The sequence below is a fragment of the Aotus nancymaae genome, unplaced genomic scaffold (genome assembly GCF_030222135.1).
Source record: "Aotus nancymaae isolate 86718 unplaced genomic scaffold, 86718_ANA_hifiasm-v0.15.2.pri h1tg000117l, whole genome shotgun sequence".
NCBI lineage: Eukaryota > Metazoa > Chordata > Mammalia > Primates > Aotidae > Aotus > Aotus nancymaae.
The window spans coordinates 1059846-1074421 of record NW_026988532.1 but is presented as its reverse complement, the minus strand read 5'-3'; the positions used below and the strand labels follow the sequence as shown (position 1 = coordinate 1074421).

Genomic DNA, 14576 nt, shown 5'->3' with positions numbered 1-14576 from the left:
AACAAGGCTTGTAGCTGAAAATATTGAAAGAGGCCTCCCAGGATTCACTCTCTTCCTGTCTCTCAGAGGCCTGACACCAAGATTAAGCTCAAATGGTTTTTGTCTCTGCATAGCTACAAATCTATGGGTCGTTTATTTTAAATCAGATTAAAAATGTGTTTAAGAGTCAATGCTGCCAGGCATGGTGCCTCACGCCTGTCATCCCAGCGACTCTGGAGGCAGGAGGATCACTTGAGCCCAGGAGATCAAGGCTGCAGTGAGCTGCAATCGCATCGCTGCACTACGGCCTACAGCCTGGGTGACAAAGTGAGACCCTGTCTCTAAAAATCCTTTCAAAAATCAAATAAGAGTCAATGCCCTTACAAAAGAGATTTATAGACCATCTAGTCTAATTTTATATATCTATGCCTGAGTATACTTAAGTATAAGTGAAATGTTATATGAAGCTGCGATATATAAATAGATAAAAAGAAGCACCATGTAACCGCGTGTATGATGTTGCTATTTGTGTTAATAAAAGAAAGGGGGTGGGGCAATAAGGGAAGTATCTCTAAAAATATAGAGAAGAAACGTGACATTGGTTCCCTCTAGGTTGGAACAGATTAGTGAGGAGACCTTTTGCTACCTCTTGAATTTTGAATCACGTACATGGATTACCTATTCAAAAACAAAATTTTTAAATTAACTTTATATAGTGGGACCTTTTTATGATGGGGATTGTTAAAGCAGTGTGGACCTTCCTTTTCCGCCTCTCCCCCTCATCCCAAGCCCTCACACCCAGACAAAGATCCATGGAGATTTCTAATCTCATGATGTTCCTCAGAGGACACCTCCTGCCATGGGATTTGGTGGAGAACTGCTAAACCATTTCACTCCCACAGTTTCGTTTTCTTATTTTTTTGTCTCACTATGTTGCCCAGCCTGATCTTGAACTCCTGGCCTCAAGAAATCCTTCCTCCTTGGCCTCCCAAAGTGCTGGGATTACGGGGTGAGCCACCACGTCTGATCCAACCCCACATTTCTGAGCAGTCAAAACTGATATATAGAGGCCCAGTGACTTGTTCAAAGTCACACAGCTGATATGTAAACCAAAATCTGATTCTTTCTCCAATGTTTTTTCTATGCCCTCTCCAACATTTAATCCTTTCAACACAGCCTCTCAGATACTTGATGAACTTCTATAGCAATGCCAAAGAGATATCAGTAGAAACACGATCAGTGACAGAAAAAAATGTACTGACCAGACACCAACTAAGTAAGCACAAGCCTCCCAGTCACAATATTAATCATACAACAACAGCCCTCACCATTTGTGAACTATTAACCACTGCAGTATAAAAAGGTTTATGTCGCTTATTTGAGTGGCATGTGTCACAAGACAAACATCTGGAAGATGAAAGCTCCATATACAGATTTCTTTGATGCTGGCACAGCCCAAATGACCACTAGGTGGCAGTAATGTCCCAACAACAATGAGGCCGCTGGCCTAGAACGCTTTAGAAAGTGAAACAATGAGTTAATAACACACAACTGGCCCACCTGGCTACACAGCCTTAGTACAAAGCTCCAAATAATTCATTCGCTTGATCAGCTATGCCACTATTGTAACAACCAAGAATATTTTAGTTTATGTCACAAGTAGCTCAGATCAACAGCCTTTGGGCAGAATCTGGTCAGCAATGTATTTGTCTAGGGTAGTGTTTGGTTTGGTCGTTTTGTTTTAATCTAAAATGCCTTTTGGCAAGCCCTCTTAATTTGCCAGAACTCCCATCACTCTTTAATATCTTACTCTATGCACCACACATTTGTATGGCCCTGGAAGGCATTTGAGATTGAGATCCCTGCTAAAATGTCTTTTTCTGAAATATACAATGACTGCACTGCAGTCTAGCTGGTCCGATCAGCTGTCGTGGGCTTGTCCACCTCCATTTATTTATTTATTTATTTATTTATTTATTTATGAGACAGTCTTGCTCTGTCACCCAGGCTGGAATGCAGTGGCACAATCTCAATTCACTGCAATCTCTGCCTCCTGAGTTCAGGCAATTCTCCTGCCTCAGCCTCCCAAGTAGCTGGGACTGCAGGCACATGCCACCACACCCAGCTAATTTTTTTTTGTTTTTGAGATGGAGTCTCACCCTGTCACCCAGGCTACAGTGCAATGGCACAACCTCAGTTCACTGCAATCTTCACCACCTGGGTTCAAGCAATTCTCCTGCCTCAGCATCCTGAGTAGCTGGGATTACAGGTGCCCACCACCATGTCCAGCTAATTTTTGTATTTTTAGTAGAGACAGGGTTTTGCCATTTTGGCCAGGCTGGTCTTGAACTCCTAAACTCAGGTAATCCACCCACTTCAGCCTCCCAAACTTCTGGGATTACATACGTGAGCCACCATACCCAGCCTAATTTTTGTACTTTTAGTAGAGATGGAATCTCACCATGTTGGCCAGCCTGGTCTCAAACTCTTGACCTCTGGTTATCCGCCTGCCTCAACCTCCCAAATTGCTGGGATTACAGGCATGAGCCACTGTGCCCGGTCCTCCATTTATTTTTTCCCAAGTCATCTTGAAACTGTCCTCACAGAGTTGACAAGAATTGCATGCTGCATTCTGGACAGAAATATAGATGTAATTAAACATTAATCAGCCTGTAATTTGATCCACTTCCTTGTTGCTGAAAATCACGTTAACACTAGATATTGACCATTTACATCTCCATTGTTTCTATAGATAGGATTTTTTTTATTATTAATTTATTAATTTATTTTTTGGGGACAGGGTCTCACTCTGTCACCCAGGCTGGAGTGCAGTGGCACAAATGCAGCTCGCTGCAGCCTTGGCCTCCTGGGCTCAAGTGATCCCTACCCCCGATCTTAGCCTCCAGGGTAACTGGGACTACAGGCGTGTGCCACCATGCTCAGCTAATTTTTTTTAAAAAAATTTGTATCGTTAAGATCTTTCCATGCTGCCCAGGCTGGTCTCAAACTTCTCGGCTCAGGCAATCCTCCTGCCTCAGCCTCTCAAAGTGCTGGGATTACAGGCATGAGCCACTGTGCACAGCGTAGATAGAATTTCTGACATTGGGATCATAAGATTTAGGTGATGGGGGGAATGAAGGCAGCAAACCACCTTGCCATGTATGTACGTATGCAACAATCCTGCATGGATCTGCACATGTACCCCAGAACCTAAATTACAATAAACATAAATAAATAAATAAAAATTTTTAAAAAGAAAATAACAAATGAAATTTTTTATTGTAAAAAAGAAATTGATTTGCATCTTCATTGCTCCTATAGAAGGGATCTCTGATATTAGAATCATAAGGCTTTTGTTTAGGAACCATTTAAGGTGTTCTTCAGATCCCAAATTCCAGCAAAAGAGCTGATGCTAACCAATTTGAAGACCTCCATTGAAGAATAGAATCAGCATGAAAATACAGCTTGTTCATCTCCTTGCCCTAACTTCACCCTGCACTCTCTGACCAATCAGTGGTCTCCACACTTCAGCCCACTCCCAAACTCTTATCATCCCCAGCCACAGATTCCTTCAGGAGGTAGATTTGAGGTTTCCCCCCATGTCCTCATTTGGTGGTCCTGTTATTAAACTTCTTTCTCTGCTGCAACCCCATGTCTTGGTGTATTGACTTGCTACACATGTACAGCAAGGGCAACAGGTGGCAAAGCAACAGACCTACTACGGTTGCAATTTCTCTGTCTACTATGTTCTCCCCATGGTTTTTTTGTTTTTTTGGCAGTCTTTCTCATTCTTGAAGGCTCAGGTCAAAAGGTCAAATATCACCTCCTCCTTCCACCAAGGAAACTTATACCCGGTCCCTCTCCTCTAACCTCCCATAGCACACAGAGCCTCTGCTACTGTGTTGGTGCTTATTTTCTGCTCCGTATTGTTAGTTACCTTTTGTCTGTCTCAGTTCTTTGTAAGTTCCTGAGGGGAGCAGAGAAGTCTGCTACTTCTTTGTGTGTGTGCAATGGTTTCCAGTACAGTGTCCTACCCGTGCTCATCTTTCTTCTGACTCAATAACTCTGCCAGCATCTTCTTCCCATGGACTAAAGGGAGGCAGGATGGTTTAGAAAAAGCTTTTACAACATAGCATTAAAGGAATAGAAGTTTATGAAAAATTAACACTAAGCTAACAATTCCATTGTCTCCTAAAAGTACTAAGGACATATATCACAGGGTACAGGATAAGCTCTAGAGTCAGACAGCCTGAGTACACAGCATTGCTCCACGCTTAACAAGCTGTCTCACCCTGAGTAAGTCAACTCACTTGGTAATAAGAAGAAAGTAACAACTTCTAGTTCAGAGGGATTTTTATTTGTTTGTTTTTTTATTGTGGTAAGAGCACTTATCATGAGATCTGCCCTCCTGACAAATTTATAAGTGCACAGTACATTAATGTCACACAGCAGATCTCTAGAAATTATTCATCTCGCATAACTGAAACTGTACACCCATTAGAACAAGAGAGTTTTTTTTTAATCTACTTTGAAATAACTTTAAAGTTGCAAAAACTGTAATTTCTGTGTGCAGTTAACCCAGCTTGTTCAAATATTAACATCCTACATAAATATAGTGCAATTATCAAAATCAGGAAATTGACATTGATACAACAGTATTAACTAAATCTACAGACCTTGTTTGAATTTCACCAGTTTTCCCACAGATTTCTTTTTCCGGATCCAATCCAGGATTCCATATTGCATTTAGCTATTATATCTTCTTCATCTTCTTCAATCAGTGATAGTTTTGGAAAATCCAGGCCAGTTATTTTCAAAATGTCCCTCAGGCTTTCTCACGAGTAGACTGAAGTTATGCATTTTGGGCAAGAATACCACAAATAGGATATTGTGCTCTTCTCAGTGCATAGTATCTGGAGGTCGTGATCCTGGTATGCCTTACTATTGATGAGGTTATTCTTGACCTCTTGGTTGAGGTGACGTATGTTGGGTTTCTCCACTGTTAAATTTACTATTTTTTCCCTTTGTAATTAGTAAGTATCTTTTAGGGAGATACTTTGAGACTATACAAATATCCTATTTCTCATACTTTCACCAACTAATTATAGTATCCATCCATGGGGCTTGCCTACAACAATTACTACTATGGTGTTTGCCAAATATCAATCTTCTATTTTTCTGCTTCCTTCTACATGTATTAATTAGAATTCTACTATAAGGAAGAGCTCTTTCTTCTTCCCCATTTGTTTATTTGGAGGAGTTTTATGAAGATTAAATGAAGTAGGACATTTACACGGTGTCTGGCACACGGTGAAGGCTCAGTAGGTATGAATCATCTTTAATATTATTATGACAGAGACAATATGGAAGTTATGTAACTAATCGCAATGTGACTGATATTTTCTAGTTAGAAATGAGTATTTCTAACATGTTTAAAGGTGTTCCAAAACAGTCTACTATATTAGTTTGCGAGGGCTGCTATAACAAAAGACGACAGACTGAGTGGTTTAAACAACAGAAATCTATTTCTCGCAGCTCTGGAAGCTTGATGTCCAAAATCAAGATGTCAGCAGGTTTGGTTTCTCCCGAAGCCTCCCTCCTTGGCTTGGAGACGCCCCCTCCTCGCTGTGTCCTCACGTCGCCTTTCCGCTGCATGTTAACAAATCCACCTCCTAAAGGAATTTGTGGCTGGGGATGAGAAGAATTTGGGAGTGAGCTGAAGTGTGGAGATCATCTGTGTGTGGTAATTTCCTCTTCTTCTAAGGACTGGTCAGACTGAATTAGGGCCACTCTAAGGGCCTCATTTTAGCTTATTCATGTCTTCAAAGACCTTGAGTTCCAACATAGTCACATTCGGAAGTACTGGGGCTTAGCGTTTCAACACACGAATTTGGGAATGGGGGGACGTTATTCTGCCCATAGCTATCTATTTGCTTTGAAGAACTATTGTGAGCAAATGACTGAACATGTGAAAGCACTTTCAGAACTGGAAAGCACCGTACAAATATAAGGCAATAGTATAAAAATGCCACGTGGCGTGTACCTGTAATCCCAGCTACTCAGGAGGCTGAGGCAGGAGAATTGCCTGAACCCAGGAGGCGGAGGTTGCGGTGAGCCGAGATCGCGCCATTGCACTCCAACCTGGGTAACAACAGCGAAATTCCGTCTCCAAAAAAAAAAAAAAAAAAAAAAAAGCCACAAATCTTGGTAATCATTCATGCCCTTTACATTTCAGGTATGAAGCATTCCCTTACAATGTCATTGCCATTATTCAATTAACTATCCTTTCATCCTGCCACAGAACTCGGGAAGGCCCGCTTCAACCCGGGCACTGGCTGTGTCATTGCACATCCTCAGCAAGTGACATTCACATCAGCGTGTTTTGCTGGTTTATTGTCTCTCTGGAGCTTCAGGCTTTCAGCAGCTCATTTCAGCCTATCCCATAGCCACCTCTTCGGAGCCCAGAGGCACCTCCTTCCCTCGCAGGGAAAGCTGCCTGCCAGGCGGCAGCAAGCGCCCGATTTCTCCATCCACCAGCTGCATAGCCTTGGGCAAGGCCCCTCTGTGCAGCGATTCGTCCCAATTCCACGGCTGAAAAAGAAGGATAACAATCCTCACAAGGAGGCTGAGGATTAATGAGTTAATCTTTATAGAGCATTTGGAGAACACAAAATGGGCAAACCCCCGTTTATCTCTTTGTAGAACTAGCCTACAAACTAAACTCCCACTGGGAAACTAGGACCCTTTTATATAACGTTTACTTGAAGGAGGCAATTTGCAGATTCTAATAAATCTTAGCTTCCCAGAAGTGGGAAAAAGGCACACATTTCACTATATCTCAGTAAGTTAAAAAGTAGAACAATCTCTTCCCACTGAAGGTTTTGCTTATCAGAGGCTAACAGAGGCCAGGGAGAAACTGTGACCTGTGGTGTGCCTTGCCTGTCACGGATAAGGAAGAACCAGAGACTCTCCCCAGGGCTGTCAAATAGGTTTAAAGCTGACATCCTTGGGGTCCACAGCCTCCAAATGCAGAGTGTGCGGGAGGAGGGGATGGATACAATGTAACTGCTTCCTGCAACTTACGAAGCCACCACCCTTTTCCCAGGCTAGCACTAGCCATTCCTTGCTTCACAGCAGTGCTCTAAAGCCCTTCAGAGAGCGGAGCACTTCAACAGCCAAAGTGAGAAGTCCTTCTTCCAAGTCTTCCAAGGCCTTTGGACGCTGCCAAAGCACCCCAGGAGAGTGTCTCTGTAGGAACTGTCTCTGTTGACTATGTTACATTACAATCTCTCTGCTCCACCTGTGATTGATTGCCAGGCGCCACCAATACTGTTTCACTGGAAAGCATTTCTCCACTCCACATCCTTGTTTTCCTTGCCTCAATCCCAGGCAATATTGGTCACAGGTCTGGCAACAGCCTTCTAAATGATCTCCCTGATTCTGCTCCCTAATCCCCGCTGCACGGTCTTGCCTGCTCCTCTCCACCTATTCAACTTCTAAATTTGAAACAGTAAACTCTTTCAAATCCCACCTCTATTCTCATATCCCTTGGAAGTTCCTTGTTTAAAGGGTCAGTAGCGATTAGCCAGGCAAAGAGAATTCCTGCGTGTGAGAGGGATGAGGAGGGAGTGAAGAAGGCCGGAGAGCAGCAGGAACCGCAGAACAGGACATCCGAAGTCGTGATGTGAGAACATGGCTCATGTATGCAGCTACTCAGGACTCAGCAAAACTGGAACCCGAGGAGCAAGGGCGAGAGGGAAATAAAGTTGGCGAGGGTCGGCAGAGCCAGACCCCTGGTAAAGGAGTTTGGACTTTATCTAAAAGAAAGTGGGGGCCATTGAAGGATTTTAAGTAGGCAAATGTCACAAACAAGTTTGCATGTTAGAAAGATTTCTCTGGCAACGGAGTGGAGAATGCATTGGAGGAGAAATACTGGAAGCAGAGAGACCGTCTGAGAAGCTGCTGCGATTATCCACAGTTGACGGCAGCAAGGGCTAAGGAGAGGGGCTGTTAACTTCAGCAGCGTGTTGTCCTTGGGCAAATGCCAGCTTCTGGGCCAATGCCTGTCCTCCAACTGTTCTTCCTGATCTGCTACGAGATACAGAGCTTGTGCCAGAATGTAAAGTTAAGGTACTTTTTGCTTCATCAGAAAACGTCTTGCTTTCGGGGAGGGAGAGGAAAGTCAGTGGAACTAAACAGTGTGCTTAGTGAAGTATCTGATTTACATTCTGGCCCAAGTCCCTTATCTTCGTGAACCCGTAACAGACAGTCTGCAGACCAGCACTGTTCGTGGCACTGACTCCAAGGACTCTCTGGATTGATGATGATTTGGATCAGAATGAGAAGTTTATAATCGTGATGGGTTAGGTAAATGAGGGAGACAATACATGCTTATAAGAAAAACAAGTAACCCAAGTGTGGACAGGGTGATAACCTGAATGAATGACACATTACGTACATCTGTGAGGGCTCCAGTTGAGAAGCTGGATCCCAGAATGGAATGACCATGGGTTTATGCATAAGTTAGAACTGAGTTCAAATCCCAACTTCGTGACCTACTGTGTAAACTTACATTAGTTAGCTGACTTCTCCGAACCTTATTTCCCTGTGTATAAAATGGGGGAAACAATACCTGTCTCACAGAGATATGACCTCACGGCCTAGCATATGGCAGGTTTTGTTAAATGTTCCCCAGATGCAGCACACGGTAAGAACTCTTTGAAACAATGTGCTGAATATCACTTTTCAAAATAAGTAGAAAAGTAATAAGAAGACAGTTTTTTAAAAGTGATACAAAGGCAGAGTTGGGAGTATGTAATCAGCTCTTCTGGAATATCGAACTGTAAAGAGATAGTAAAACCACGCAGCTGAGATCTGTCCGCTGCAGAGTCGTAAAGTCCACTTTTCTTACCCTGCGTCCCTCTCACAGACTTCTTCCTATCTCCAGCTTCAGCCTTGCATTCTGGGGCCCAGCTTTGAGTCATCCCGACTAAGGACCCATCCTCAGCCTTGGGTCTTGGTCTGCTAACAGGGCTCTGCCTTGGTGCCTGTTTTGGTCCTGTTCATGCTGTTACAGCTATCGTCCCAATACTCCAGGTCCCTCTGCTAGAACACCTGGACTGCTCTTGCCAATCCCCTCCCACAGAGATTCCTAAGTTCTCAGCCTATGGCTGTTGCCCTGGTGCCTACCTGCAGACAAATGTGCTTGAGAACACACCAGAAACCCACTGCCAGCTTGTCTGGATCTCTTTACAATTTGCCTGCTGGATTCTGATGCAATAGGCCATCCCCTCAGGCACCAAACTTTGCAGTCAGATGGAAACTTTCCCAGAGCCTAATGAGTCTGGGTTCCCCCATCCCTCAGTACCTGCCTCAGCCCTGGTGTCAGTTCAGTTCTATAGCCAAGCTTTTTGCCACACGTACCTGAGACAAGGAAACAAGACAAACGATAGGCGTTTTATGTCTAAATAGCAGTTTATAATGACAAAGTTCTTTCACACTATCTCATCTGACCCTCACACCAAACACATGACACAAAAAAGAAGCAATTTCCCTGCTTTACAGATAAATGTAAGTGACTTACTGGAGCAATCAATTGTCCAAGTTTGTCCAGGATTGAGGGGGTTCCCAGACCACAGGATCGAGGGGGTTCCCAGACAGCAGGTTTTTCAGTGCTAAAACCAGGACAGTCCTGGGCAAACTGGGATGGTCAGTCACCCTAGGTCACAGAGCTAGTAAGCGACTGAGCTAGGATTTGAACCCAAGGCACCTAGCCCGTACTTCCTGAGTTATGGAACTCAATAATTATTATTGCTAATATTATTTAACAGTTATTGTTATTGACCTCGGTAACTGTTAAATGAATGGCAGACACTTAGTCTGTCCCGTTTCCACTGTGCCATGTGCTTCTCCTAAACAGCATTCTCTTCAGACTAATACGTAAAGGTGTTGTTTGCCTTCTTTCTTCTTGAAATGGCAATCAGTGGAAAGGAGCAGGGAAACGCTGCTTTGCAAGAGAAAAGCATCCTTGCATTAACTCCACGTGGGAATAATCACTGACAGTAATAATTTCAACAAAGGGATTAATTAACAGAGTCTGTAATTACCTTAACAAGAGCTTGAAATCAAAAATGATTGTGATGGGCCACTAACCCAATCAATATATGTACTCTGCCCTGGGATAATCTGAGACTGATTGCATATGTGAATATTCAGTACATGTAAATTTTAAATCCTACCATCAGATAACAACAAAGGGCTGTAGGAGATTTAGTGGTCAGTAATGTCCTTCAATTCAACCTTGACTTCACCGAAACCATTTAGAAAAGGTAACAAAAGCAACCCCACCACAGCTGGTTTTCCCTGGACACCATGAACCACACTGTCCAAACCTGCTTCACTCCTGCCGTCACCGATCGTCACCCCAGCTATGAGATGCTGAAGGAGGAGCACGAGGTGGCTGCGCTGGGGGCGCCCATGACCTGCTCCCCCAACATCCACCGTGATCCACATCCGCAGCAAGACCTCCGTGTTCAACACCCTCTTCATAAACTCCTGCTGCCTGGGCTTCATGGCGTTCGCCTACTCTGTGAAGTCTAGGAACAGGAAGATGGTTGGCGACCTGACCAGGGCCCAGGCTGATGCCTCCACCGCCAAGTGCCTGAACATCTGGGCCCTGATTTCAGGCATCATCATGACCATCCTGCTGATCATCATCCCAATACTGATTCTGCAAGCCTATCAATAGATCAAGAGGAATCATCCAGGCCAGGGGGCTCTGTCCTTCCTCACCCTGTCCCCCGAGCCGAGGCCTGTGTCAGCCCTTTATTGTCATACGCTTTTCTACCATGGCGTTCAATAAAGTGCATTTGTTCCTGGGAAAAAAAATAAAGAAAGAAAAGATAACAATTGGTGCACCTTTTAAATGAGGCAAGCCCAAGAGCTTCTTTCTGTGCCACTTTCAGCCGTCACGGAATGATGAGCACAGCTTAACCTTGCAGCTAGTAAAAGGAGTGCCGGATATCAGAGCCTGTTTACGTTCCCTCTACCGCACTCTGTGTGCAGGACACAGCCTCCAGTTACATACACCCTCAAACCCCTGCCAGCTCAAGCTCTCCTCTGTCACCCAGGATGCCACTATCCCCCAAAACTCTGTCGAGCCTTTCTTTTGACACATTTCCTTTGTTAACTTTTATCATCTTTTGGGACAGCTTTTTTTAAGAGACAGAGTCTCCTCTGTTGCACAGCCTAGAGTGCAGTGGCATATTCATAGTTCATTGCAGCCTCAAACTCTCTTAAGTAATCCTTCCTCTTTCAGCTCCCCAAGTATCTGGGATCACAGGTGCATGCCACCAAACCCAGCTAATTATTTTATTGTTTGTAAAGACAAGGTCTAGCTGTTGCCGGAGCTGTTCTGGAAGTCCTGGCCTCAAGCAGTCCTCCCACCACAGCTTCTTCCCAAAGTGCTGGGATTACACATGAGAGCCAACACACCCAGCATCTTTGGGGATAATTAATTCCGAAGATTTGTATGCACCCAACATTTAACTTTGTTTTTCTTTCTGGATATCCATCATTCATTCAGCAAACATTTAGGAAAATTCTATAACGCGTCCGGCACTGTGCTAGGTACTGAGGTTAGTAGTAGAAAAATTATAGGAGTTCCTAAGGCAGTTAAGGGAACACAGAATAGAAAAGCCGTTCCTGGAACAGAGGACAGCATCACATATACAGGGCAATATGCTCAGACAACTTCAAATGAGTTCAAAAAAGTGGGAGGCAGGAAGTCTCTAGGAGCTGGCACCCACGGCCAGCTGGATAATTCCATACTTTTCCAGGAAGTCTTCTCTGGCTGATCTCTAGAGAAGCAATAGCTTCTGCCCCTCGCCTTGAACACACATAAAGCATTCAAGGTCTCCTAAGACTATCCTCTCTTATTTTCTAGTTTCCATTTTTTTCCCACTGTGAAAATATCTTAGCTCCTATTTGCATTTTCTTTTCCATCTGTCTCTCTGTCTATACTCTATATGCTGATCGACATCAGTGTTTTCTGCCAGCAACCACTGGAAAGGGTGGAGTAGCCGTCGCTTCCTGAGACCCAGGAAGAAGAGAAAACCTGAGGTTATCATCTCTGTGCTATGATTAAGCCACCGTGTGTTTCCTTCAAAGTCTGGTTAACCTATCTTAACATAACCTCAAATACCTGTCTCTGCGAAGCATACTCTGTCAACTGAAGGAACAGAATCCCTTACACTCCCAGAGATGCTTTCCAAGGGCCGAAAGGGAGATAAGCAGAGGACTGGCTTAATTCACACAGTATTAAGAGCAATACCAAGAAAGGGAAGGGAACTGGGAGAAGGCTAGAAAAAGCAAGGGACGAGGAGAAAGTGGCTCTCTGGAAAATGTCACTGGCTTTCAACACTATTATGGGCATGACAGTCATGTGCCTGCTCCACACAGGGGCTCAGCTAGAAGGCCTTCCCCAAGTGCTACCTGCCAAGCCTGAGCGGATTGGAGAAGTGGTAGGATCTAATCCCATGTCTGTCACCACACAGGCCGGGTGGTGCAGCCTGAGCATGGTGATACTGATGTCTGTAATAATAGCAGCTATGATGCATTGGGGGGTTACGATGTGCAAGGTAGATAATTCATTTCATTTAATCCTTGCAACCACTCTGTGAGGTAGATACTATTATTATCTTCCTTTCACAGATGACAATGCATGTTTCAAGAGGTTTCACAAGTCTGCCAAGGTCAGAGGATTGAGCCAAACTCAGGTGTGTCTGATTTTAGAGCCAAACCCTTCCTCACCTTTTGCTACTTTCATTTATTTATTTATTTAAAAAATTCTTCTGTGCCTGCTGTTAACCAAGCCCTGTGGCAAGTGCTAGAGATACAGCGGAGACCAAGACTTAAAATGACCCTGCCCCCTGGGACTTATACTGCACAGAGGATGTGGATATACAGCAAGCAAATAACACAAGTACAGGCTGCATTCAGTACCATGAAGAAGACAAAGGGTTTGTTAGGACAGGTGTAGGGGAGGCCAGGAGCGGTAGCTCATACCTGTAATCCCAACACTTTGGGAAGCTGAGATGGGCAGATCGCTTGAACTCAGGAGTTCGAGATCAGCCTGAGCAACAAGGTAAAACCCCGTCTCCACAAAAATTAGCTGGGTGTGGGAGCACCGATAAGATGGCTGAATAGGAGCAGCTCTGTAGCACAGTTCCCAGGGAGAGTGACACAGAGGGTGAGTGATCGCCGCATTTCCAAATGAGGTACCAGGTGCATCTCAATGGGACTGGTTGGACAGTGGGTGTAGCCCAAGGAGGGCGAGCCGAGGCAGGGTGGGGCTCTGCCTCACCTGGGAAGTGCATTGGACTGGAGGATCCCTGCTTCTACCCAGAAGAGGCCATCGGGGGCTTTTCCGGCCACTCTGGCACTACAGTTCAGATACTGCACTTCTCCCACGGTATTTACGGCCCACAGACCAGGAGATTCCCAAAAGCCGACAAGTGCCACTGATTTCCAGCACAAAAACCAGCACAAATCTGGGCAGCCGTTTTAACCAGCACCTAGAACACCTGCAAGACAGAGCTGGACTCCCCTGAAAAAGAGGGGGCTAAAGGCAGGGAGCCAGGTGATCTGGCTCGGGGGTCCCATCCCAACAAAGACCAGCAATCTGAAACACACTGGCTTGAGAGTTTCGCAGCATTTGAGTTCAACCCAGGACGGTCGAGTTCTGTGGTGGGAAGGGCATCCACCATTACTGAGGCAATCTGCCATTACCGAGGCAGTTCTAAGCTTACCTGTGTAAACAAAACTGCAAGGACATTTACACAGCAGCTGGACAGAGCCCGTGGCAGCTCAGCAACGCCTCTCTAGGCAGACTGTGACTGGACTTCCTCCTTGCTGGGCAGGACATCTCTGAAAAAAGGCAGCAACACATCAGGGACTTATAAATAAAGCCCCAACTTCTCAGGACAGAGCACCTGGGAAAAGAAGCGGTTGTTGAGTTCTGCGGCAGCAGACTTAAATGTCCGTGCCCAGCAGCTCTGAATGGAATGACAGAGCTCCCAGCACAGCACTTGAGCTCTGATAAGGGACAGGCTACCTCTTCAAACAGCTGTCTGACCCCTGTATATCCAAAAAGGCACCTCATAAAGGAGAGACCTGGCTGACATCTGGCAGGTACTCTTCTGGGATGAAGATACCAGAAGAAGGAACAGGCAGCAACCCTTACTGTTCTGCAGCCCCCACAGGTGATTCTCAGGCAGCGGTCCTGTAGCAGAGGGACCTGACTGTTAGAAGTAAAACTAAAAATCAGAAAGAAATAGCTTCAACATCAACAGAAAGGATGTCCACTCACAGATCCCACCCAAAATCACCAACATCAAAGACCAAAGGTAGATAAATCCACAAAGATGGGAAGAAACCAGTGAAAATAGATGAAATCACCAAAAACCAGAACACCTCTCCTCTTCCCAGGGATCACAACTCCTCACTGGCAAGGGAACAAAACTGGATGGAGAATGAATTTGACGAATTGACAGAAGTAGGTTTCAGAAAGTGAGTAATAATAAACTTCGCTGAGCTAA

At 44.8% G+C, this 14576-nt stretch overlaps 1 long non-coding RNA gene across 1 annotated transcript; it reads right to left on the bottom strand.

The window, feature by feature from the left end:
• Positions 1–6173: 6173 nt before the first annotated feature.
• Positions 6174–14280, bottom strand: LOC135272607 (uncharacterized). The gene is made up of 3 exons (XR_010340627.1): positions 14136–14280; positions 13788–13905; positions 6174–6570 (listed from the first exon to the last, which is right to left on the bottom strand). It is a non-coding gene; the product is annotated as an uncharacterized LOC135272607 (long non-coding RNA).
• Positions 14281–14576: the final 296 nt, after the last annotated feature.